The 26,679-nt window shown below is 45.0% G+C and overlaps 1 non-coding gene and 1 pseudogene across 1 annotated transcript; one reads left to right on the top strand and one right to left on the bottom strand.

The window, feature by feature from the left end:
• Positions 1–11,542: 11,542 nt before the first annotated feature.
• On the top strand, positions 11,543–11,660 carry LOC124723875 (annotated as a pseudogene).
• A 2,289-nt stretch (positions 11,661–13,949) lies between these two features.
• Trnak-uuu lies at positions 13,950–14,024 on the bottom strand. The gene has a single exon. It is a non-coding gene; the product is annotated as a tRNA-Lys (tRNA).
• Positions 14,025–26,679: the final 12,655 nt, after the last annotated feature.

Here is a 26,679-nt window from a genome sequence, read left to right as displayed (position 1 = left end):
GAATTCATGTCAGTATTCTGCAGCCGTGACTTATTAAACTGATAGTTTGGTAATTTTCACACCTGTTAACATCTTCTTTCTTTGGGATTGGAATTATTATATTCTTCTTGAAGTCTGAGGGTATTTCGCCTGTCTCATACATCTTGCTCACCAGATGGAAGAGTTTTGTCAGGGCTGGATCTCCCAACGCTATCAGTAGTTCTAATTGAATATTGTCTACTCCCGGAGACTTTTTTCGACTTAGGTCCTTCAGTGCTCTGTCAAATTCTTCAAGCAGGAGCATTATCTCCTATTTCATCTTTAGCTACGCCCTCTTCCACTTCCATAATATTGCCATCGAGTACATCGCCCTTGTACAGACCCTCTATATACTCCTTCCACTTTTCTGCTTTCCCTCCTTTGCTTAAGACTGGTTTTCCATCTGAGCTCTTGATATTCATAAAAGTGGCTCTTTTTTCTTCAAAGGTCTCTTTAATTTCCCTGTAGGCAGTATCTATCTTACTACTAGTGATATATGCCTCTACATCCTAACATTTGTCCTCTAGCCATCCTTGCTTAGCCATTTTGCACTTAGTGTCGATCTCATTTGTGAGACGTATGCATTCCTTTTCGCCTGCTTCATTCACTGCATTTGTATATTTTCTTCCTTCATCAATTAAATTCAATATTTCTTCTGTTACCGACGGATTTCTACTAGCCCTCGTCATTTTACCTACTTGATCCTCTGCTGCCTTCACTATTTTATCTCTCAAAGCCACCCATTCTTCTTCTACTGTATTTCTGTCCCCTGTTCTTGTCAATCGTTCCCTAATGCTCTCTCTGAAACTCCCTACAACCTCTGGTTCTTTCATTTTATCCAGATCCCATCTCGTTAAATTCCAACTTTTTTGCAGTCTCTTCAATTTTAATAAATAGTTCATAAATAATAGTTTGTGGTCAGAGTCCACATCTGCCCCTGAAAATGTGTTTACAATTTAAAACCTGGTTTCTAAATCTCTGTCTTACCATTATATAATCTATCTGAAACCCTCCAGTGTTTCCAGGTCTCTTCCATGTATACAACCTTCTTTCATGATTCTTAAACCAAGTGTTAGCTATGATTAAGTTATGCTCCGTGCAAAATTTTAACAGGCGACTTCCTCTTTCATTCCTTACCCCCATTCCCATATTCACGTACTACTTTTCCTTTTCTTCCTTTTCCTACTACTGAATTCTAGTCCTCCATGACTATTAAATTTTGGTCTCCCTTCACTGTTTGAATAATTTCTTTTATCTCATCATACATTTCTTCAATCTCTTCTTCATCTACGGAGCTACTTGTACAACTGTGGTAGGCGTGGGCTTCGTGTCTGTCTTGGCTACAATAATTCGTTCACTATGCTGTTCGTAGTAGCTTACCAGTGCTCCAATTTTTTATTCATTATTAAACCTGGTCCTGCATTACCTCTATTTCATATTGTATTTATAACACTGTATTCACTTGATCAAAAGTCTTGTTCCTTCTGCAACCGAACGTCAGTAATTCCGGCTATATATAACTTTAACCTATTCATTTTCCTTTTTAAATTTTCTAACCTACCTACCCGATTAAGGGATCTGACATTCCACGCTCCGATCTGTAAAACGCCAGTTTTTTTTTCTCCTGATATCGACGTCCTCCTGAGTAGTCTCTGCCCGGAGATCCGAATGGGGGACTATTTTACCTCCAGAATATTTTACCCAAGAGGATGCCTCATCATTTAACCATACACAAAAGCTGCATGCACTGTGTAAAAATTACGGCTGTAGTTTCCCCTTGCTTTCAGGCGTTCGCAGTACCAGCACATCAAGGCCAATTTTGTTACTGTTATAACGCCAGATCAGTCAATCATCCAGAGTGTTGCCCCTGCAACTAATGAAAAAGGCTGCTGTCCCTCTTCACGAAACCACACGTTTGTCTGACCTCTCAACAGATACCCCTCCGTTGTGGTTGCACCTACAGTACGGCTATCTGTGTCGCTGAGTCACGCAAGCCTTCCCACCAACGGCATGGTCCACGGTTCATGGGGGGGGGGGGGACTAACGTACTATAATGTCGAATCTCTAATTAGTAATGTGATTGTGTATGTAGTTCCCAACCAGGAAGTTTAAGTTAACGCAGTTACAAAGTATGACCCTAGGTTAAGTAAGTTTCATCACATCGCTTAATACTTTGAAACTGCATCAGTTGCACAACGTGCAACCAACTTAGCAAAAGTGATTCCTAGACCATATTATTCCCTAAAGCCAACCGACGACAGGGCAATGCTATCAGCTGTGGATTCCGCGGCACCACCATCCAAAGGTGCAAATAAACCGATTAGGAATGCAATGAGAATTTCCCTTTCAACGTTGGCCCAAGTAAAAATAAGACTTTATACAGAGTGTTACAAAAAGGTACGACCAAACTTTCAGGAAACTTTCCTCACACACAAATAAAGAAAAGATGTTATGTGGACATGTGTACGGAAACGCTTAATTTCTATGTTAGAGCTCATTTTAGTTTCGTCAGTAACGTAATCAAATTGTAAATTTTCACAATCAACATGTGTGGTCTGACGAGAATCCGCCCGCAATTGTGCAATCACGTCATCAACACAGATTTTCTGTGAACGTTTGGGCAGGCATTGTTGGTGATGTCTTGATTGGGCCCCATGTTCTTCCACCTACGCTCAATGGAGCACGTTATCATGATTTCATACGGGATACTCTACCTGTGCTGCTAGAACATGTGGCTTTAGAAGTACGACGTAACATGTGGTTCATGCACGATGGAGCTCCTGCACATTTCAGTCGAAGTGTTCGTACGCTTCTCAACAACAGATTCGGTGACCGATGGATTGGTAGAGGCGGACCAATTCCATGGCCTCCACGTTCTCCTGACCTCAACCCTCTTGACTTTCATTTCTACATCTACATTTATACTCCGCAAGCCACCCAACGGTGTGTGGCGGAGGGCACTTTACGTGCCACTGTCATTACCTCATTTTCCTGTTCCAGTCGCGTGTGGTTCGCGGGAAGAACGACTGTCTGAAAGCCTCCGTGCGCGCTCTAATCTCTCTAATTTTACATTAGTGATCTCCTCGGGAGGTATAAGTAGGGGGAAGCAATATATTCGATACCTCATCCAGAAACGCACCCTCTCGAAACCTGGCGAGCAAGCTACACCGCGATGCAGAGCGCCTCTCTTGCAGAGTCTGCCACTTGAGTTTGTTAAACATCTCCGTAACGCTATCACGGTTACCAAATAACCCTGTGACGAAACGCGCCGCATTTGAAAGCTCTTGTCTACGCAACCCCGGTACCAAATGTAGAGACTCTTCGTGCTCGTATTGTGGACGGCTGTGATACAATACGCCATTGTCCAGGGCTGCATTAGCGCATCAGGGGTTCCATGCGACAGAGGGTAGATGCATGTATCCTCGCTAACGGAGGACATTTTGAACATTTCCTGTAACAAAGTGTTTGAAGTCACGCTGGTACGTTCTGTTGCTGTGTGTTTCCATTCCATGATTAATGTGATTTGAAGAGAAGTAATAAAATGAGCTCTAACATGGAAAGTAAGCGTTTCCGGAAACATGTCCACATAACATATTTTCTTTCTTTGTGTGTGAGGAATGTTTCCTGAAAGTTTGGCCGTACCTTTTTGTAACACCCTGTATAGTTAGAAGATCTAGGGGTGGTGGCGGTTGCAGTAGTATTTACTGCAATGGCAGTGAGCCGTCGTAGGCTCGATTCGAACTTTTAACATCGAAGATGTCTTATATTCTCGTCGTATAGGGGCTGCTCCTGTCGTGGTGCGGTCCTAGTCAGCGTACTACTCGGTGACGTCGTCTCACAGCCTTCTCTGCTGTTACATTCCAGGCCGACATGCCGATGCTTGATGTTACCTCAGGACATCACCCCCCTCCCCTCCACCCCTCCCAAAGCGACAGACCATCGTCGTGTTGGAAGCGCGACAACGGCGGGCTGTACGCTGCGCTGGACCGGAAGCTGTGGCTGCAGGGGCCTTCTCTCTGGCGGAAACGTCCCCCGGAACGCGACCAGAAGGGTACGCGTCCACCTCCATAGGCCAGTAACCAGATGGGGAAGACGTTGGATGCTGCGGTGTGGGTGGGTCCAGCTTTATCAGCAGGACAAGAGGACGTGGAGGAGGCAGAGGCTTCGTCTCCATGGAGACGGCCCGCGGTCTCGTGAGGACACCCTCTGGCGGATGCTGTGCCCGCACTGTCCTTGGGATCCGTGAATCTGGGGGAAGAGACATAGAAAGATCACTGTGTACATGACAATGGTAAAGCTGATTGTGATGTCGGCGCTGCATCACTTATGGACCTATAAGGAGATACGTGCAAGCACCAAGTCGACGGACGATCTCGCCTCGCGCCCACCGTCTGCTGCCGCTAAGAACCCGGTAAAAGACAATATCATGCTGCCCGAAGCGATACTTGCGGCCTTCCTTCGGCGCCGGTTGCTGAGGAGGATGGAGCCAGTGGAGAAGTGTCCGATGGCGGCGGCCGTGAAGCAGTTCCGCCGCCGATGGTTCATCTCGTGGGTGCGAACGATAGGAGGCGAGAAACAGTTGCAATGCTTGATCCCTGGTGTGTGTGCTGAGCGACGTTTGGCCACCTGCTGCGTGAAGGTTCTGACAAAACGTTCCGCTTCGCCGTTTGACTGTGGATGGAACAGTGCACTATTTAGATGCTGTATGCAATTACGTTCACAGAATGTTTCAAATTCATTTGACGTGAACTGAGGGCCATTGTCTGACACAATGAGTTCAGGTAAACCTTAGAGACAAAATATAGATGACAACATCTGAATTGTGCTACGTGACATTGTCGAGTTCACTGGCACAGCAAAAGGAAACTTGCTATACGAATCAACCACACTCAACCAACGAGTGTTCCAAAAAGGACCTGCAAAGTCTATGTGCTCACGTTGCCATGGTGATTGCGACTTAGGCCAAACAGAGAACTTTTGTGGCGGAGCCGACTGATTTTCCGTACATGCGTGACACTGTGACGTCATCTGTTCTATTTGGGTGGTCATACCCTGCCAAGTACAGTGTCGACGCGCTAACTGTTTCGTACGAACAATACCTCAGTGTCCTTGGTGAAGTAACTGCAAAACTTCTTTCTGCAAAGCTTTGGGGATCAATACACGTGACTGTTCGCTTTCATTTTGAACAAGAATCACATCTTGGTGTATAGCGAGGCTATGCCGACGTGCAAAGTATCGCCTCACTACAAAGTTCTTCATGCTACGCAAGGAACGAGGCCAAGATGTGCGAGTGTAAATTAGCAAAATGTTCAAATCTGAATCAGCTTCCATGACGTGTGCAATTTTCCTATAGTTCAACGTAAAAGATTGAAGCAATTCAGAATCCTGAGCATCGATGTGATAACAAGATGCATCACAAGCGTCAAAGTCTGTATCAGGGCCACTCGGAAGACGTGAAAGTGCCTCCTCATTACCATATTGAGCTGTCGGAAGATACACAATCTCGTAATGGTATCGAGACAACAACAAAGCCCATCTTTGCAATTTTTGGGCATTTCGTATAGGAATCGGTTACGTCGGATGAAGCAAGCACTGCAAATGCTTGTGGTCCTTTACTAAGTAGAATTTTCTGCTATACAAATAGAGGTGGAATTTGGTGACACCATACACAACAGCCAAATCATCTTTCTCAATTTGTGAGTAGTTACACTGAGCTTTGGACAACGCTTTTGATGCGAAAGCAATAGGCCTGTCCTTATTACCAGTTCTGTGCGAAAGCACTGCACCGATTCGGTAAGAGGAATCGTCAACTTGCTATACAACTGGTTTGTCAGGATCAAAGTGAACTAAGCATCGATCACTGAGAAATGCTAAAAGCTGTTTGGCACTCATCTGCACAAATGAAGGGGACATTCTTGCGACGCAAGCGATGCAATGGAACTGCAGTTTGTGCTGCATTCGGTATGAACTGAATATAATAGTTCATTTTCCCTAAGACTGACTGCAATTCTGTGACGCCGCGCGGGGTAACCGTGCGGTCTTTGGAGCCTTGCCACGGTTCGCGCGGCTCCCCCCGTCGGAGGTTCGAGTCCTCCCTGGGGCATGGATGTGTGCGATGTCCTTAGCGTAAGTTAGTTTGAGTCAGATTAAGTAGTGTGTAAGCCTAGGGACCGATGACCTCAGCAGTTTGGTCCCATAGGACCTTACCACAAGTTTCTAAAAAAATTCTGTGACATTGCGAGGAACTGCCAAATCTCGTATGGCTAACAAGTGCGACTGATGAGGATGTACACCTTGACTGTTTATGACATGACCAAGATACTGCAACTCAGGTATAAAAAATGACAGTTCTCCAATCTACAATTTAGTCCTGCTTCAGACAACACACGAAACAAAGCACGTAAATTTGCAATATGATATTCAGGTGTACGACCTGCTACGGCAATATGGTCCAAATAATTTGAACTGTTTGGTGTTTGCACAGTCAGCCGTTCCAAATACCGTTGGAAAAACGCGGGTGCGGAAGCACTGCCAAAAGGCAAACGCAAATATTTAAACAAGCCCAAATGAGTATGTACTGCACACACTTTATGAGTTTCTTCATCGAGCGGTATTTGAAGATAGGTGTCGCACAAATCAGTTTTTGAAAAGTAGCGACCAGCGCCTAATCTGTCCATGAGATCCTCTGGGCTTGGCAATGGATAAGCATCGATCACAGTTTGTGGGTTGGCTGTAGACTTAATGTCAACACAGAGGCGAATGCGACCTGTAGGTTTGGGGAGCAAAACCAATGGACTTGCCCAGTGACTAGCGTGTATGGGTGCAATAACTCCTCTATCTTGCAATTCTTTAAGTTCAGCTGCGACTTTGTCCTGTAATGCAATGGGAACAGTTCTGGCGCTGCAAAATTTAGGCTGAGCATTGTCTTCCAGAGTAATATGTGCACCAAAATTGTTAGCCTTTCCTAAACCTTTAGAAGAGAGTTCCAGGAATTCTTTTAGCAAGCTAGCTACACTGTCTTTTGCATTCAGTGCAGACACTTACAACACATGAGCCTGAATTTTAAAGCAAAACACATCAAAGGAATCAAGACCAAATATGTTCTCACAACCGCGTGATTGTAGCACCGTAAAAGACACTGCTCGCGAGCTATACATGGCAGGTGAAGTACATTTTCCGAGAACGGGAATGTCTTGTCCACTGTAAGCCGTCAGATGCGTGCTAGTTTTAGTCAGGCGTAAGAAACCTAACAGTTGATATGTGTGACGATTTAGTAATGTGACAGAGGCACCCGTGTCCAACTGAAATTTCATACGTTTCCAACAAAGAAGCAATTGAACAAAAAGTTTGTTGGACTGTGTAGCACCGAAGACATTGCTCGCTTGTTAGTTTTTCTAATGCCTGTTGCAGACTTTGAGTATACTGGATTAATGACATGGGCCCTGTGACTAGATTTTTGTGAGTGGGTCGAATTCTTATGTTTCTTCCGTTGCAAACATACGGATTGTACATGTCCTTTCCTGCCACAGGCGCAACACTGAGCTTGTCGGGAGGGCCAGTCTAGGCGTCTATGCCGTGAATGACATCGAGGGCAAGACTTAGTTCCGTTCGCCTGTGTAGCCGCCTGTTTAGCGAGCTGCTTACGCGGTGTGGATAGGTGTTTACGCAGCACTGGAGTTTGCATTTCCTCGTCATACCCTGCAAATCTGTTACCCACTCGCGATAAGTTTGTTCTGACGGTTTTTCACAATTAAAGAATTGATACCCAGCTGCTACCACATTCACTTGTTGGTCGTAATACTTAGTTAGCCAATCTACAACCTGTTCATACGAAAGTTCAGTCGAAGTGGCGTTAGGGAAAAGTTTGTTTAGGAGCCTAAACATTGCACTTCTTATCGTGGACAAGAACTATGGTAGTTTCACAGTACCTGGTACGTTGTGAGCAATTACGTGGGCTTCAAACTGTTGCAACCACTCGAGCAATTCCTCTTCTTGTTCACGAAACTGGCGAAAAGGTGGTATAGCTGTAGGTATTGCTGAAGGAGACGCTTGTTCCGTCAGGTGCGCAGCGTTAGCCAGTAGTTGCTGCACCGTGTTGAGCAGTGTAGATATTTGCTGAGTCTGGAAGTAAAACATCTGCATTAGCTGTGTTGCATCTAACACTGGCGGCTGTGGCGCCTGAGCAGGAGTGGGGTAGGTGGCGTTGTCATGTTGGAAGAGACAAATACAAGAAACAGACAAGGCAAGCAAGAAAAATAAGTACAAAGGCAAAGAAAACTTCTACAGTGCCCACTTGGAAACTCTGATTAGCAAAAGAGACTGCTAAAGCAAGTAAACACCCCTGCAAAGAAGAGACAAGAGAGAATTAAGGCGCCAGGAGAACAAAAAAGAAAATTTCATGGCCTCGAGGCACTAGGTTCTTCTTATGGCCCATCGCCGACGTGGTGTCCTGCCCACTAGTCTAAAATAGGGTGCTAGGAAGCTGTTTTCTCGGATAGTTGGACTACATACAAGCAAATCTTATTAATGGAGTGTGTTACGCTAAACTGAATTGACAGTACTTAACTTTGCCTTTTACAAAGAGGTGTCGCAAGCAATTGGCGACATGCAAATAATCAATGTTCTTCGATATATACAATTTCCATGCAAGCAGTTGATAAAGCCACGGCTAAATCGTTGGATCACTGCTCGTCTTCTAGTGTGGCTCTTCTAGTGCAGCCGAGGCTAGCTGGAGCGGCCCTTATGTTCTCTTCGTATAGGGGCCGCACCTGTCGTCATGCGGTCCTAGTCAGCATACTATTGGCTGACATCGTCTAACAGCCTTCTCTGCTGTTACGTTCCAGTCCGACGTGCCGGCGCTTGATGTTACGCCAGAACACACAACGCATGGATGGCCAGTGATTGCTTAGTGCGGGGGCAGTAATTTGGCTGTGGAGCTCTGTAAATGAAACTTTCTGCTGAAGATACACCTGAGGGTCTCTGAGTCCATCCTTTAGCTTGTATAAGGGCACTGTGAAACGACAGGGTTGGGGCAGCACTTGTGGAACTGCACCACGGCTATTACTTTTGGTGAGGATTTCTGTTTGAAGCTCATAACGGGGTTGGGCGTTTGCTAATGTGCACTGTGTGTCAGCGAGCCGTTCGGATTTGTGGTTAACTTGAAGCAAACTTAAGCTGTGCCTATGGACGCTAAACTCACATTTGTTTGGCAGCTGGCTGCGATCTGTTGAACAACGTTGTCCAGGTTTGACAGAGTTCTGCTTAATAGTACTTACCAGTTCTGAAAGATCTATTTAAAGTTTTGCTGAAAGTTATCTTATCTTCAATTGCTACATTACAGAGGCCGATTGGCTGTGGATGTATAATTGGAGTTTTGGTGTGTTGCAATTGCAAGAACTGTTCACGTCTTTATCGCTACCAAGCTCTGACAATCCACTCCTTTTCACGTTCGTCAGACATCAGAAAAAACACCTTTTGAGTGCGTAAGCGTCAGTAGAATACATGATTGAGGTTAGGAGTGGACCCCTATTCTATGACAGAGCACATCGGTGTTTAGCTGTAAAATTTGTTTAATTTCTATTTTGGTGTTAAAGAAGCACACGAGTTTACATGGATTGTGACATAACAATTTCAGGACAGTTGTCAATATAACGTATTACGTCCTGTTCAGCTGAAATGACACTGAACACAACAATATAAAATTTAAATAGAAGGTGCTCTACAAGATTTTTCTTACTTCTAGACAGTAAAGTTGGCCAATATTATCACAAATCATCCGATTGCAGTTCTAAGGTCGGTACTATTTAGGATGACAATGAGCTCTATGGAGGGTGGTTAGTTTTTGTAACAAGATGAGCAAAAGATTACTCAAGGTTGCTCGGGTTCATAGTAGACACAAGCTGGTGATCTAACAATTTTACACCTCTGCGAGCGCTATTTACCTTTAGCTGAGACGTGTTGCTGGCTGCATGGATGCTCTCGCCCTCTGAAAATCCTATAAAGCGCTAATCAAAATCTTTAGTGATATTATCAGTTGAAACTGCCCTATGTGTTTCGTTAGGCGAGGAAACATGCACTCGTCCCTAGTATGGAAAATATGGCTATATACACGTGCATAGATGGAGCGGCATGTATGCTTCAATGCCCTCACAGTTCTCGCAAGAACAATTAACTACGTGGCTGTTTCGTTTCTCCGCTATCGGAGCTCAACGACTCTTCAACTAATTTCTTGGTGAATGTCAGCCGTAGTGAATGCAGTGTTCACACAAAATTCCTCTTTTGGCGTCGTACAGAGCGTGATGCGCCCTGTTCTACACTTGCCGCTGGTTCAGAGGAGAGTCCACGAAGTTTTCGGTGTTGTGTCTTTTGTAGCAAACTGTCCCCCACCTGTGTTCTTTCGTGCTTTACGTCACAGCTTTTTCAGACCATTAGGAATGTTCCTTTCATCTTGTGGAAACTACCCCTGCCAATCGCAAAGGGCCTTACCTTTAAACTGCGTCGCAACATCGCCCCTTTTTCTCCTTCCGAGCTTATTTCAGCCAACCTTATATCGGTTCACGCAGCTCCCCCCGTCGGAGGTTCGAGTACTCCCTCAGGCATGAGTGTGTGTGTTGTCCTCAGTGTAAGTTAGTTTACGTTAGATTAAGTAGTGTCTAAGCCTAGGGAGTGATGACCTTAGCAGTATGGTCCCATAGTAACTTACCACCAAATTTCAGGCAATCGGACATTTTATGCTCGCTCCTGACTCCTAAAAGCTACACACCTACATCATGAGCCTACCACGGGCCTTTCACATGATCAACTGCATTGCTCGTCTGTTTTTATCCATGTGTAAATTCCCCAACGCAGTTTTTTAAAGAATTTCTCTGTTGCAAGCAGCGCTGGGCCACTACCTGCTCCCCTCGATGTATCGCCCAGCGTGTTCGTTGTCCCTCTCGCCGCAGGTCACCAACCTCCTGTTAGAAGCTTTTTGTTGCATGCGGGCCGTGATAACGCAACTCGCGTCTGCACCCAAACTAAAACGTTTCTTCCAAGAGATTTTTTCACCTTTTGTTCATTGACCTACAGGATTTGGGTTCGGTGTGTTAATACCATCGAATCGAGTGTCATCCCTTTGGATTACATAATGTACATTTTGATAGGTAAATCTGCTCACTATCGCCAAAGTATGTCAGGTGGCTTATACATCTACTTGTTATAACGTATAAAATCTCATGTAAGGTGCGAAATTGACATTCATTCAAGTTGAAAGCTGTTGTACGTTTGAACTGAGACACGACGATTGATGTACTGGCGAGAAGCAGTGTGCATCCTATCTTGTATAGGCTGACTCTGTCTTAGATTGTTTTCTTTTTAAAAGTTATTCAAATCAAACAACTTGGATGTACTAAAAGATGTATCTAACCTTGCCAGATTTTAAGTCATTAGGTGTTCAGTTTGTTAAGCCACTATTGAATTTTTGGAAGATATTTGTCCCACCCATAAGCAAATAATGCTTATTAAGGCTGAGCCTATAGTTATTTGAGGCAACGGCCTTGCCGCAGTGGATACACCGGTTCCCGTCAGATCACCGAAGTTAAGCGCTGTCGGGCTTGGCCGGAACTTGGATGGGTGACCATCCTGTCCGCTATGTGCTGTTGCCATTTTTCGGGGTGCACTCAGCCTCGTGATGCCAATTGAGGAGCTACTCGACCGAATAGTAGCGGCTCCGGTCAAAGAAAACCATCGTAACGACCGGGAGAGCGGTGTGCTGACCATACGCCCCTCCTATCCGCAGCTGAGGATGACACGGCGGTCGGATGGTCCCGATGGGCCACTTGTGGCCTGATGACGGAGTGCTGCTGCTATAGTTATTTGACGAATAGGATCTAGGATTTGTGCTTAAGTAATGTGAATAAGAGAATACCACAACTCTTGATGGGCTATGGGATAATGCAACCCAACTGCAAGCTTTAAGTGATGGCTTGCTTGTGCAAGATGGTTTGGATGACGGAGTGAATCTTACGTCTCAGCACAGCCACGTGCGAAGCAGTGGTGATGAAGTGGTGTGGGCTTAGTTCAGTAAGTTTCTTAATCCAGTAGCTAGACTACTAAATGGCCCAGACTCGTTGTCAGTTAAGTCGAGGTAGGTAGTGATTATCGGTTAAGTTAAAATGACAAATTGATATTCTTTGTAGCTCCCATTTGCTAGCACATCGTATTATTTATCCTATGACAAAAGGTAGACCGAGTGGTGAAAGGTGGCAAGCCACTTTCTCAATGTAACTACTCTGTCGGTTAGATTATATTCGTATTTTAGGTCATGATCTCCGTGTTCCCCAACACTAAGTTTGGTATGTGTGGTTTATGACTTTTTTATATGAGTAAATTGTGAGTAGAATGTTCTTATAACTGCACATGTAGTCTGCAGAGAACTTTTAGCTGAGGGGCTGTAGTGCAGGCGACGGAGGACACAGAGAAAGATGGATTGCGGGCCATAAATCTTGTGTCCAGTAATCTGGCTGTGCGAGTGATTCTGGAAAGCAGCGCTCTGTTAATTGTACCTGCAGAGGGATCTAGGGCCGTGGCACGCCACTCTTGCCACTTAGGGCCCGGTTCGCAAAACGTTTTGCAAAACATGGCAACAGTCTATTCTGAAGGCGGAAAGATAGCGGAAAATGGTTTTGAGCAAATGGTGGGACGCTCATAAAACAATAAGCATTCTCATGTTATAAGCTGGGACGATATGATCAGAGCGGCTGGTGTGCGTGTTTATTGGAGGCAAGACTGTAACTTCCCTGACGCCAGGAAGTCGCCACGTTCTTTTAGCGATCGAATAAAAAAACATATATTTCACAGACACGACTGTTTAGGAAGCTTAGCAGCCTTCTTTCAGAAACTGGAAATGGTCAGCGTGGAAAGATTAGATCTCTTCTTAAATGAGAGAATGTGGTCCCATCTAGGTAGACATTTTTTGCCGAAACATGGCCATGCTTACCGTGAGAACGACGCCTTCTTAGTCTAAAATCTTCTTTTTTTCAGACAAGAGGGATTCTGAGTCGCTGATTGACTCCCCTCAGGATATGCACAGTAGAGGCTTGCTCCCACAGCGTAGGAACCCCAGTGCTGTGTTTGGATTGGCTACCAGGCCAGCATAACAGTCAAGAGGGAAGATTCAATGAGTGGAGGATAGTTCAAAAAATGTGTGTGAAATCTTACGGGACTTAACTGCTAAGGTCATCAGTCCCTAAGGATAGTTCAGTTGGTTTGTACAACGTGGACGCGAGTTTTTTCTGCTAATTCGGCTCCTGTACGGCGCTTGGTGGAAAGTCACTGTGATGATTTGCCTTCTTCGTCTTCTGGTCCTCTCCTGGTGGAGAACTTCAGGTCTTTTCCTAGTGAATGAGACTTGTGGTATGCAGCTTGTGGTGGACTAAGAGCCAGTGCCTGTTTCCAGCTGTACCGACAGTGGAACTGCATATCTTTTCGGACATATCGTGTGTCACGAGGGTAAACTTACTCGTCCTGATTCGGCCTTCTGACGTTTGACAATTCCAGCAAGCGCTGCCATGCCTGTGAGTCAAATTGGTTGGCCAGACCAGCGAACAGGTGCACCTCACACTGAAATCTGCCGTAATTTCACTGCTCTGATAAGGAAACTTCCCGCATTCTCATAGTTAAAACGCCAGTTCACGTAGTTTGCAAGTTTTCGTGGACGAGTGAGAACATTACAGCTGCCGCCACGCTCTGCCCCTAGCCCACAGCGTGCCGTTTCTGCTGCCGCCTGAATCGGAGTGAAAGGGTAAGGTATAGATGCACCATCGTAGGGTTGTTTGATGATATTCACAGCTCCGTGTTCTCCGTGAACTATAGTTTGTGGTTCGAATTATATATTAATACCTTCAGTTGCTGACGTGGGTTGATAGATATTAACGGGGACAGGTGAAAATGTGTGCCCCGACCGGGTCTCGAACCCGGGATCTCCTGCTTAAATGGCAGACGCTCTATCCATCTGAGCCACCGAGGGCACAGAAGATAGTGCGACTCCAGGGACTATCTCGCGCACGCCTCCCGTGAGACCCACATTCTCACCTTATATGTCCACACACATTCTACCCAACACACTCATTACTCGTGGAAAACATTCTTACTAAGTCCCGTAAGAGTTCGCGGGTAATATGTGTGCATTCGCATAGAAGAAGAAGGTCATGGCTGGTATTGCCAGAACTATATACTTATATGGATATGGTTTCTGTTCTTTCGGACATGTCCGAAAGAGCAGACACCATATCCATATAAGTATATATTTTGTGGTGTACCTGATCGTGGTTCCTTCCATTTGAATAGAATTTAGCCTCACAGTGGAGTCATGTAAACACAGTCCGATTGCGTTGTAAAAGGGACTAATTCAGGTGAGAAATTGTATAGCTTCCACCCCAAAGAATGCTTTGCCAATCAAGCACCATTCCTTTCCTGATTTATGTTTATCATTTTATGTAAGAGTTATCGGCTTGATTGTAGTTATAAAAGGATGAATAAAAACTTTTCATTATTTTTATAAACTTAAATACGCCAGTGTCCTTATTCATACTCCCTCAGCCATTCACTGTTTTTATTTTATTGTGGTAATACATGGATACACCAGCAACTCAGTGTGCAATCATACTAAATTAGTGAATTAAATGATTAATTAGAGTTCTGGAAGTGACTTCAGACTAAAGCAACAAAAGTGCCATGAGTAAAGTCACTAATTTCATATATAAAAATTAAGGGTGTAGCTCACGATTTGAATATTGTTGAGAAGATAATACTTTTCTATATGTAAAGATAACAACATTTAGCATCTCTTGGATATATACTTATGATAAAGCAGGCGACCTCTTGCCATGGTTTGGTGATTCGGACCATTAGTGAGCAACGTTCAGTACAGAGCTTGAGTAAAATGATTATTTCTGGAAACTTGTCAAACATAAATACAAATAAGTTGAGGCAGCATTACTTTAGGATGCAACGTTGAAATGAGAATTTTGCATTCGTAACGCAAGGTTTGATCTTTGTTTAGAATGTACTGGAGTGGAAAGGATTAATAGTTTGGAAGGAATGTGTCCTGAGGACCGTTGGGAGCTGGTTTCCACCGGTAAGCCGAAGGATTTCAAGGAACTACATGAATTAGTCACAACTATGAAAGGTTCCCAGTTGCTTAATGAGAAATGAGTGACGCATGATTGTGAAGGAGGCACGGGTTCTGCTAGGAAGAAGCAAGGGTGCAGCAGTCAGGGGTTTGTTTGATCAGAGAATTGTTTCTGCTGCAACCAGGCGGGGCACTTTCTGAGAAACTCCGGAACCCGTCCCTACCCCGCCGGTAAGAGTAGCTGACGATGTTGGCGGAGGGGAGCGGAAGCAGGCCCCTAAAGGTTGTAATAAGGTAAGGGGTGTAAAGAGTGCTCTTCCCTTCATTTGCGCCGCCATTAACCGGGAACGGGTGTGCAGCTTATTAGATTTTGAGAGTAACTGTTCTCTAAGTTACCAGTGGTACCAACGGCATAAACATTTTTAAGTTTCTACATCTGCAGCCGGTGGAAAAGTTGTGCCGCGCTGTTAATGCAGAGAATCTATCATTGGTGGGGAAGGTACGAGTTACACCAAGGGTTAATTTAACTTGGCAACTGAAATTGCTAGTAGCTAGGTATCTTTCGACGAACTTAATTTTTGGGGTGCGATTTTATAACTAAGTCACAGTGAGTGTGGATTAGGCGGGAAAATTTTTTCTTAAGTTCCACCCTGAAGTTAAATATGATTTGTGTGGACACAGTTCAGGTTAGCATGTTAATGCGGTTGTTGGATATGAGAAACAATTTCCGTTAGATCATCTGGGAGCCGTCGAGGCACAATACATTTTGAATTTGTGTTTCCTGATGTATTGACAGAGCAGTTGGGGATTACTAATAACATATAGTATGATATTCAGCTGACGTATCAGGTTCCAGTGCGGCACTCGCCTTATCGACTATACCCGCCCAAGACGCGTCAGCTAGAAAAGATTACTGAGTTGGAGGCTGGCCTGGTTAAACCCTCCACGGCCGGCCGGAGTGGCCGTGCGGTTCTAGGCGCTTCAGTCTGGATCCGAGCGACCGCTACGGTCGCAGGTTCGAATCCTGCCTCGGGCATGGATGTGTGTGATGTCCTTAGGTTAGTTAGGTTTAATTATTTCTGAGTTCTAGGCAACTAATGACCTCAGATGTTATGTCCCATAGTGCTCAGAGCCATTTGAACCATTTGAAACCCTCCACGTCGCCGTATGCGGAACAAATTTTCCTGGCTCCTAACAGGGAGGTGAGGGTTAACGACTCTTAGTTGATGATTAAGCATTAAATCGTGAGGTTGTTAGATTCAGTACCCTTACCGTACCTCCATAATTGTTTTCCATGGTTTCCTGGAGTTTGTTGCTTTCCTATTTTCGGCTTTAGTCAGGCGTACTATCAGATGTCTTTATCAGAAAGATCTAAACCTATTATGGCTTTCGGCATCGACTGGAACCTGTGTGAGTCTAAGGCTTCTATTGTTGACCAGTCTGGTGTGGCAGTTGAAGATAGCAAAACGAAAGCCGAGGTTTTAAATTCCACGTTCAAGAAATCGTTCACACATGAGAATCGTACACACATACCATCACTTAACCATCGGACAGATTCCCGTGTGGACGACATAGTAATAAGCATCCCTCGTGTAGAGAACAACTGGAAGATTTGAAAGCAAACAATCACCAGGTCCGGATGGAATCCCAATTTGGTTTTAAAAAGAATACTCTATGGCATAAGCCCCTTACCTAGCCTGCATTTATCGTAAATCTCTCGCCCAGCACAAAGTTCCAAGGGACTGGAGAAAAGCGCAGGTGACTCCAGTACATAAGAAGGGTAAAGAAAGGCCCTACAAAATTGTAAACCATTTTGCTTAACTTCGGTTTGCTGCAGAATCGTTAAGCTTATTCTCAGTTCGAATGTAATAAAATTTCTTCAGCCTGAGAAGCTTCTGTCCACGAATCAGCATGGTTTTAGAAAGCATGGCTCGTGCGAAACTCAGCTTTCCCTCTTCTCACGTGACACATTGCGAACTACGGATGAAGGGCATCGGGCAGATTCCATATATCTCGATTTCTGAAAGGCATTTGACAAGGTGCCACATTGCAGACTGTTAACGAATGTTATGGAGTACGTTCAGATATGTGAGTGGCTCGAAGATTCCTTAAGTATAGAACCCAATAAGATGTCCTCGATGGCGAGTGTTCATCAAACACAACGGTGCCGTCAAGAGTGCTCCAGGGAAGTGTTCTAGGAGCGCTGTTGTTCTTTATATACGTAGATGCTTTGGCGGATAGGGTGGGCAGCTACCCGCGGTTGTTTGCCGATGGTGGTACTGTGTACGGTAAGGTCTCGAAGTTGAGTGACTGTAGGAAGATACAAGACAATGTAAACAAAATTTCTAGTTGGTGTGATGAATGGCAGCTAGCTCTACATGTGCAAAAATGTAAGTTAATGAGGATGAGTAGAAAGAACAAACCTCTAAGGTTCGGATACTGTATTACTAGTGTCTTGCTTGACATAGTCAAGCCGTTTAAGTATCTGGGCGTAACGTTGCAAAGCGATATCAAATGGAACGAGCATGTGAGAACTGTGTTAGGGAAGGCGAATGGTCGATTTCGGTTTATTCGGAGAATTTTGTGGAAGTGTGGTTCACCTGTAAAGGAGACCTAGTAAGATCTATTCTCGAGTACTGCTAAAGTGTTTGAGTTCTTTACCAGGTCAGATTGAAGGAAGACATCGAAACAATTCAGAGGCTGGCTACTAGATTTGTTACCGGTAAGCTCGAACAACACGCAAGTGTTACGAAGATGCTTAGGGAACTCAAATCTGAATCCCTGGAGGGAAGGCGACATTCTTTTCAAGAAAAACTATCTGGAAAATTTAGAGAACCGGTATTTGAAGCTGACTGCCGAACGACCGTATTGCCGCCGACATACATTGCGCACAATTACCACTAATAAAAGATACGAGAAATTAGATCTCAGACGGAGGAATGTAGACTGTCGTTTTTCCTTAGCTCTAACGGCGTGTCAACAGAAAAGGAAGTGACTAGTAGTGGTACAGGGTACCCTCCGCCACGCACCGTACTGTGCCTTGCGAAGTATCTATGTAGACGCAGATGTAGTTTGAGTTCCATTTCTGTCTTACTTGTTAGATTTCAGTTTTGGAGGATTAAAGTTTCAGTTTGTGTACACTTATATGGACGATCTCGTTGTGTACAGTAAAACCTTTTCGGAAATTCTCGATTACATGAGACAAGTATTGTGGATTTTTTTGCTAAGTATTGCAGTATTTGAAAGGCGTTGGTCTGTGAATCCCACTAAAATCCATCTAGCGCATTCCGAAATCTTCCTCGGGGCATTTGATTTCGGCTCGGCGTGTGAAGATCGACCAGGAAAAAACTAAGGCTAACAGAGACTACAAATCGCCCAAGGATAATAGGGGAGTCGCACGTTTCGTAGGAATGTTAATTTTTTTGGGGAAATTCGTTCTGAATTTCGCTGAGTTGGCCAGCACCTCTAAATTAACTCCACAGGAAAGCCCAGATCTTTAACTGGACGGACACAGAGCAGACGGCGTTTGATGCCCTGAAAGAGACTTTAACACTGCAGTTCTAGGGATTCCGGATTTCGACAAGTACTCGTAGTTTGTCCTCCAGCCTGACACTTCTAATTTTGGAATAGCGGCGGTACTGTTACAAGAACACGACTGAGGGCGTCAGCCCATTGCTAACGCCTCTAAATGTTTGACAATTATGAACTCGAAGCCCTTGTGGTATTTTGGTTCAAAATGCCTCTGAGCACTATAGGACTTATCTGCTGAGATCATCAGTCCCCCAGAACTTAGAACTACTTAAACCTAACTAACGTAAGGACATCACACACATCCACGCCCGAGACAGGATCCGAACCTGCGACCGTAGCGGTCGCGCGGTTCCAGACCGTAGCGCCTATGGATGTGTGTGATGTCCTTAGGTTAGTTAGGTTTAATTAGTTCTAAGTTCTAGGCGACTGATGACCTCAGAAGTTAAGTCGCATAGTGCTCAGAGCCATTTGAACAATTTGTAGCGCCTAGAACCGCTTGGCCACCCCGGCCGGCTGCGGTATTTTACGGCTCGGAAAAGTTTCGTTTTGACCTTGAGCATTAAATTTTAAAGTAAAAGCTGACAACCAAGGTCTGAGTTGAGCTCTTCAGATGCCATGGAAAACTGGCCGAATTTCCCGCTGGGCCATGAACATCTCTGCATTCCAGTTTTGTCACACATTAAAGGATCAGGCAGCGCAGTAGCGGGTACGTTATCCCGGATGTTCGAAGTTGAGAACTGACCCCGAGGTTTAGGAAAATCATGAGGAGGCCTTCGTGGATGCCATTGTCTTGAGAGGTCCCTGATCTTGAAGTATTTGCCTCAGAAGCAGGAAGAGGATGAACGCTGGGTGAACATCAGGAGACGGATAAGGTAAGTCGCTAAGCGGATGCCATTTAAGTAAAATGGTATATGTTACTACAGGGTGTCCCAGGTATCTTGTCCACCCAAAATATCTCTAGAACAATAACAGCTATTGGAAAACGACTTTCACCGGTATCAATGTAGGGCTGGGGCCCATCAATGTACATATTTGGAAACATTCTAAAACGAAAGCATATGTGTTTTTTAACACAAACTTATGTTTTTTAAAATGGACTTCCTATATTTTTTCTTCAGCAATCCATAGAATGACAAAGCACGTACACAATGGCGTTGATTGCTTCGCAATATTCCCATTACATCCCGAGATATTGAGACGCGAAGTTGACGCTTGAAACACCCGGCATTCGCTGCTAGCGCACGTCCTGAGGCTCAGGCGTGAACCCCATGCTGCCCGTAATCGTGATGTGATTGACATGTGTAATCACACCTCCGGACTTATCAAGAGGTCCGAAACGAATAATACGGTCTGCTGCCACCAACTCTCATAAGCACATAATGGTTTCCCTCTTGCACGTTTTACGTATCTACGTACACAATATGAACCAGTACCGATCGGTGTACACCCGTCAGGTTGTCTTATTTATCCTGCACACCCAAAATAAGGTTTATCTAATGCGTTATATGACCCATTGTGCCTGTCGCGCAGGGCCTGGTTCTACCTAGTCAAGTGTCCAACGTAGTTCCCACTACTGCCACAGTTACCACTTCGCCTTGTTTATGATTTGCGACCCATGCAAACTCCTGTACTCCACCACCCTCCGAGCATCCCATTTGTTGTTGCTTTGGCGTGCAGTACACCGCTTGCCAGAGTAGTCGTGCATCAGAGTAATCTAGTGACGGCACGGAGGTAGTACACATTGTGAATAAACGTTGTGTTGTGGAACTTATACTGTACAGTATAATGTACACACATGAAGATATGGTAGAAATGCTGCTGATCTATGGAGAATGTACGTTGACGGGAAATACGTTATGAGATTGCTTGTTTGTTGATAGTACTGTTAGCGAACATTATGATTATTAAGTTAGTATGTCTGTTTTCTACCCTACTCTACGTACCTGTACTGTACCCTGTTGTAGGTGGACGAAATGCTGTTCAGGCAGAACGACTGTACAGAAGACGATTCCCTGACAAGCCATCGCCTTCGCGCCGGATGTTTGGTCGTCTCACATCTCGTCTACGTGAAACGGGAAGCTTAAATCCAAGACCTCGACATCGTCGTAGAACACGCACAGATGAACGTGCTGAAGTTGCTGTGCTCGCTACCATAGCTGTGAATCCTCAAATCAGCACACGTCAAATTGAACGTGAAGTTGGTGTGTCGAAATCAAGTGCACAGCGTATTCTTAAACGTCATAAATTTCATCCTTACCATGTTCATTTACACCAGGATCTTCATGGAAATGACTTCCGCAATAGGGTAACATTTTGTCGGTGGGCTCAGCAAAAACTTCTGACTAATCCAAATTTTTTTGCAGATGTTCTCTTTACCGACGAGGCATCATTCTCCAACAAAGGAATTGTCAATATGAAGAATATGCATTATTGGTCCGCAGACAATCCAAAATGGCTCCGTCAGGTAGAGCATCAACGTCCGTGGAAAGTTCATGTTTGGTGTGGGATTATTGGAGATACCATTATCGGACCTTTCTTTATAAATGGCATCCAAAATGGCAGACAATACTCCAGATTTATACGACACAATCTTCCTGTTCTCTTGGACACCGTACCTCTGAACCGGAGAATGGTCATGTGGTATCAGCATGACGGATGCCCTGCACATAACGCATTACGAGCACGACAACTTCTGAACCGTAAGTTCCCTGGTAGGTGGATTGGATGAGGTGGCTCAGTTAGGTGGCCTGCCCGATCTCCGGACCTTACACCGCTGGATTATTTTCTTTGGGGAGCAATGAAGGATGCTGTTTACCAACATGAACCAACAACACCAGAGGACGTGAAGCAACGCATTATTGATGCTTGTACAGCCATCAAAGAGGAAACAGTAGCACGAAGTAGGGCATCCTTCATCCGCAGAGTGACCCTATGTATGCAAGCCAATGGGCATCACTTTGAGCATGAGATGTGAACGCTATGTTTAGTATGTAGTGCTGGTATCACAGTGAAAGTTTCTACAAAGGGCCACTTTACCCAGTGATGTTAAGAAACATTTGTTTGCAACAATTTGTCATTTAACGCATTAGATAAACATAACACTGATAGTTCAAAAATGGTTCAAATGGCTCTGAGCACAATGGGACTCAACTGCTGTGGTCATAAGTCCCCTAGAACTTAGAACTACTTAAACCTAACTAACCTAAGGACATCACACTCATCCATGCCCGAGGCAGGATTCGAACCTGCGACCGTAGCGGTCGTGCGGTTCCAGACTGTAGCGCCTTTAACCGCTCGGCCACTCCGGCCGGCTAACATTGATAGTTATGTGATAATAAAACTAATTGGTTAAACATGTTTACATTCATCTTCTATGTCCTACCTGAACTTCCCAAATCAAAACATTTTTACCTAAACAACGGTAAAACTTTTAGTCCACTTGCTCGTCTCACTAAAACCGTCAACATGAATTTTACTATTACGAGTGAATGATTAACTGTCACTTGCGCTAGATCTACAGTAAAGTAAAGTTTAAACGTTCAACGGCATTACCTTTTTAGTAACGGATTAACGATAAGCGAAGTTAACTTTGTGACTAACGTTGCGGTACACAGATATGTTACAGAACCGCATCACCCCTAGCCTATGGGATAAATACCAGCTGGAATGTACGACGTTAATGCAGGATGGCAGCAGACCGTATTATTCGTTTCGGACTTCTTGATAAGTATGGAAGTGTGATTACGCATGTCAATCACATCGCGATTGCGGGCAGCATGGGGTTCACGCCTGAGCCTCAGGACGTGCGCTAGCAGCGAATGTCGGGTGTTTCAGGCGTCAACTTCGCGTCTCAATATCTCGGGATGTAATGGGAATATTGCGATGCAATCAACGCCATTGTGTATGTGCTTTGTCATTCTATGGATTGCTGAAGAAAAAATATAGGAAGTCCATTTAAAAAAAAACATAAGTTTGTGTTAAAAAACACATATGCTTTCGTTTTAGAATGTTTCCAAATATGTACATTGATGGGCCCCAGCCCTACATTGATACCGGTGAAAGTCGTTTTCCAATAGCTGTTATTGTTCTAGAGATATTTTGGGTGGACAAGATAGCTGGGACACCCTGTATACCCGTAATGATGGAATACCAAACATTTGTCTCCCCCAAGCAGTTGCTGCCAGCTGTTTTTCATTATTTTCACAGGTCCTTATGTGGAGGGCACCCGAGGAAGTATAAAACTATTGAGATGGTCGAGGAACACGTAACACGGCCGACTTTGTTTTCGGATATTAGGAAGTTGGCCGCCAAGTGTTTGGACTATGAAAATGCTAAGCCAAACCCAAACATCCGTAAGGGTTTACGCAATTCTAGTGGAGAGTGTGGTCATATGGACAAATAATTCATAGATTTACGACCATTGCACCATACCCGAAGAGGAATAGATATGTATTAGTGGTCGTGGACGCCTTTAGTTGTTTTGTCTGGCTGTTCCATGTCCGGGGAATAACCGCAGAGGCGACTATTCAGTGTCTTGAAGAGGCTGTTTCTCGCTCTGGGTCGCCCAGGGTGCTGATGAACGATAATGCTCAGACCCGCGTTCACAGGTTTTGTTTCGGTAACGGCGTATCCTTTCTCACTACTTTCCCGTATTATACGCACTCTTCCTTTGCTGAAAGAATATCGAAATTTGAAGTCGGCGTTAATTAATACGATGATTTTCAATGTATCTTGATAAGTCCTTGGGTTGCCTGAACTTTGCGTTCAACTCGCCAGTCCACGAAGAGCATGAGGCCACTCCAGCTAAACTTACGTCAACATATCCGCTTAACTCGCCTATCGCTAACTTATGGAAGAATAATGATTCGCTTCCCGGGAAAACGGACACAGAGTTGGTCAAAAGGAACTGGGCTAGGGAATTTAAGAACATTCGGAATGCTCATCGCTGGGATACTGCTTGATACAATTGGGGAAGGCAGCCTTTCTCGCTGAAGGTATGAGGTGTTTTTTCCCAAAGTGTAACGAAACAGTAAATTCCTCCACGGATGGTTTACGCAGTTACAGCCACCTCAATTTCTCAGAGCGACGCTACCTGTTTCCCTCGCAACAACTGTGGGAATGTGGCCGCTGTCTGTCAGACGCCCACGGTGTACGCCGCAGCGTGGCACAAAACTGCAAAGCACCACGTCCGTAATATGTGCTAATGCTAGAACTCATTCAAACTGATGATCTCACTGGTCAGCAACAATGCGAATGTGGATCTTCAAGTGGATACCAAGATAATCTGTACCGCTAATTATTGTTCAAACATACCGGCGTATAGGCTCACAGTCTTTGAAGGCCACTAAACGTCCTAAGATAACATACAGTAATCATAACTACGTAGGCTTCAGCGGCCGGTGTCAAGATGATTAAAATTTTTCTGGGTATTATATCGCTTTACTGCATAAAATGCTGTAAATATAAACTGTAAAACCGACGTTTCGAGCATATGTCTGCGATAGCGGAACACCGCTGTCACTGGACAACTTATGTTCCAGAAAGCACGTGTGCTGGCGAAACAGTCATGGACACAGCAACGAAAAACGCGAGAAATGATTGAAATCATTAAGTGGCCTTACATCAATAGAGGATGGCTATAAACTTCCGCCGGCCGAAGTGGTCGTGCGGCTCTAGGCGCTGCAGTCTGGAACTGCACGACCGCTACGGTCGCAGGTTCGTATCCTGCCTCGGGCATGGATGTGTGTGATGTCCTTAGGTTAGTTAGGTTTAACTAGTTCTAAGTTCTATGGGACTAATGACCTCAGAAGTTGAGTCCCATAGTGCTCAGAGCCATTTGAACCATTTTTTTTTTATAAACTTCTGGCGTCCTGGATGTCGGCAACCCAGTCAAACGGAAAGCGGTCGCAAGACTCACGGGCACGGATGCGAAAGCGTAATCAAACTGCAATATAGGAACTGGCAGCACATTTCCGGTCACAGCAGGAAGAAAACATGCCCACCGGAAGCCAACCGCTGATAGTCAGTCACTAATCACTGAAAAGCCGGACAGCCCATAAACATCTTCTTTCCTACAGTCTTCCTTTGTGTTATGTTCTAGGGCCAATAAAGTTTCACAAATATGACGTATTGATACCAACCGTCTGCGATGGATACACTATGTGATCAAAAGTATCAGGACACCCCCAAAAAACATACGTTTTGCATATCAGGTGCATTGCGCTGCCACCTACTGCCAGGTACTCCATATCAGCGACCTCAGTAGTCATTAGACATTGTGAGAGAGCAGAATGGGGCACTCCGCGGAACTCACAGGCTTCGAACGTGGCCAGGTGATTCGGTGTCACTTGTGTGATACGTCTGTATGCGAGATTTCCACACTCCTAAACATCTCCAGGTCCACTGTTTCCGATGTGATAGTCAAGTGGAAACGTGAAGCGACACGTACAGCACAAAGCGTACAGACCGAGCTCGTCTGTTGACTGACACTGACCGCCGATAGTTGAAGAGGGTCGCAATGTGAAATAGGCAGACATCTATCCAGACCATCACACAGGAATTCCGTACTATGACAGTTAGGCGGGAGGTGAGAAAACTTTTTTTTTATGGTCGAGCGGCTGCTCATCCACACATCAATGCCAAACGACGCCTCGCTTTGTGTTAGGAGCGTAAACATTGGATGATTGAACAGTTGTAAAACGTTGTGTGGATAGACGAATCACGGAACACAATGTCATCTGCCAAAGTGTGTAGTGCCAACAGTAAAATTCGGAGGCGATGGTGTTATGGTGTGATCGTGTTTTACATGGAGGTGACTCGCACCCCTTATTATTTTGCGTGTGACTATCACAGCACAGACCTACATTAATGTTTTAAGCACCTACTTGCTTCCTGCTGTTGAACAGCAATTCGGGGATGGCGACTGAATCTTTCAACACGATCGAGCACCTGTTAATAATGCACGGCCTGTGGCAGAGTGGTTACAGGACAATAACTGGCCTGCGTCGAAACCTGACCTGAATCCTATAGAACACCTTTGAGATGTTTTGGAAAGCCGACTTCGTGCCAGGCCTCACCGACCGACATCGATACCTCTCCTCAATGCAGCACTCCGTGACGAATGGCCTGCCATTCCTCAAGAAACCTTCCAGCACCTGAGGGACGTATGCCTTCGAGAGTGGAAGCTGTCATCAAGGCTAAGGGTGGGCCAACACCATATTGAATTCCAGCATTACCGATGGAGGGCGCCCCGAACTTGTAAGTCATTTTTGCTAGGCGTCCGGATACTTGGATCACATAGTGTACCTTCCCTCCCCCAAAAAAGTACTTCAAAAACCACAACACATCCCCTGGTGACGACTGCATTATCTATAAACGCCTCAAAGAATGCTAAAACCTTCAACATCCCGCTTACCTCAAACCTCACTAACCTCTTAATGATACCTCCTCACGTCGCCTCCATTTGCCTCACCTTATTATCTAGTAAGGTCTTCGAATCCATCCTTTATGGACGCATTCATAAACACCTGCACCACCACCAGCACCACCACCTCCTCCTCCTCCTCCTCCTCCTCCTTCCCGACAACCTTCGTGGCTTCGTCCCAGTTTCTCCTCAGATGACCAGCGCTTGCACCACACCCATCTCTTATACCCACAAGGTGAACACTCGCAAATGCGCTATTTTTGTCTCCCTCGACATAGAGAAAGCCGACTACCCTAGTTGGCATTACAGCCTCCTTTTCAAATTTCTTTTTCAAGTCCAGGCGAATGGACCTACAGCTAACTGTGTTTGCCTTAATGCATCCTCGCTATTTAATAGTCCAACCTTTGTCACTGTTGACGTTACGAATTTCTGTACCTTCCACCCTACGGCAGAAGTGCCCGAAGGCTCTGTCCTGACTCCTCTATGTTATCTACATCAACATCCAAACTCCACAAGCCACCGTACGGTGCGTGACGAAGGGTACCCTGTACCATCACTAGTTCTTTCCTTTCCTGTTCCACGTGCAGATACAGCGAGG

Source organism: Schistocerca piceifrons, chromosome X, assembly GCF_021461385.2.
Source record: "Schistocerca piceifrons isolate TAMUIC-IGC-003096 chromosome X, iqSchPice1.1, whole genome shotgun sequence".
NCBI lineage: Eukaryota > Metazoa > Arthropoda > Insecta > Orthoptera > Acrididae > Schistocerca > Schistocerca piceifrons.
The sequence above is the reverse complement of the archived record's forward strand: the minus strand, read 5'-3'. Positions and strand labels throughout refer to the sequence as shown.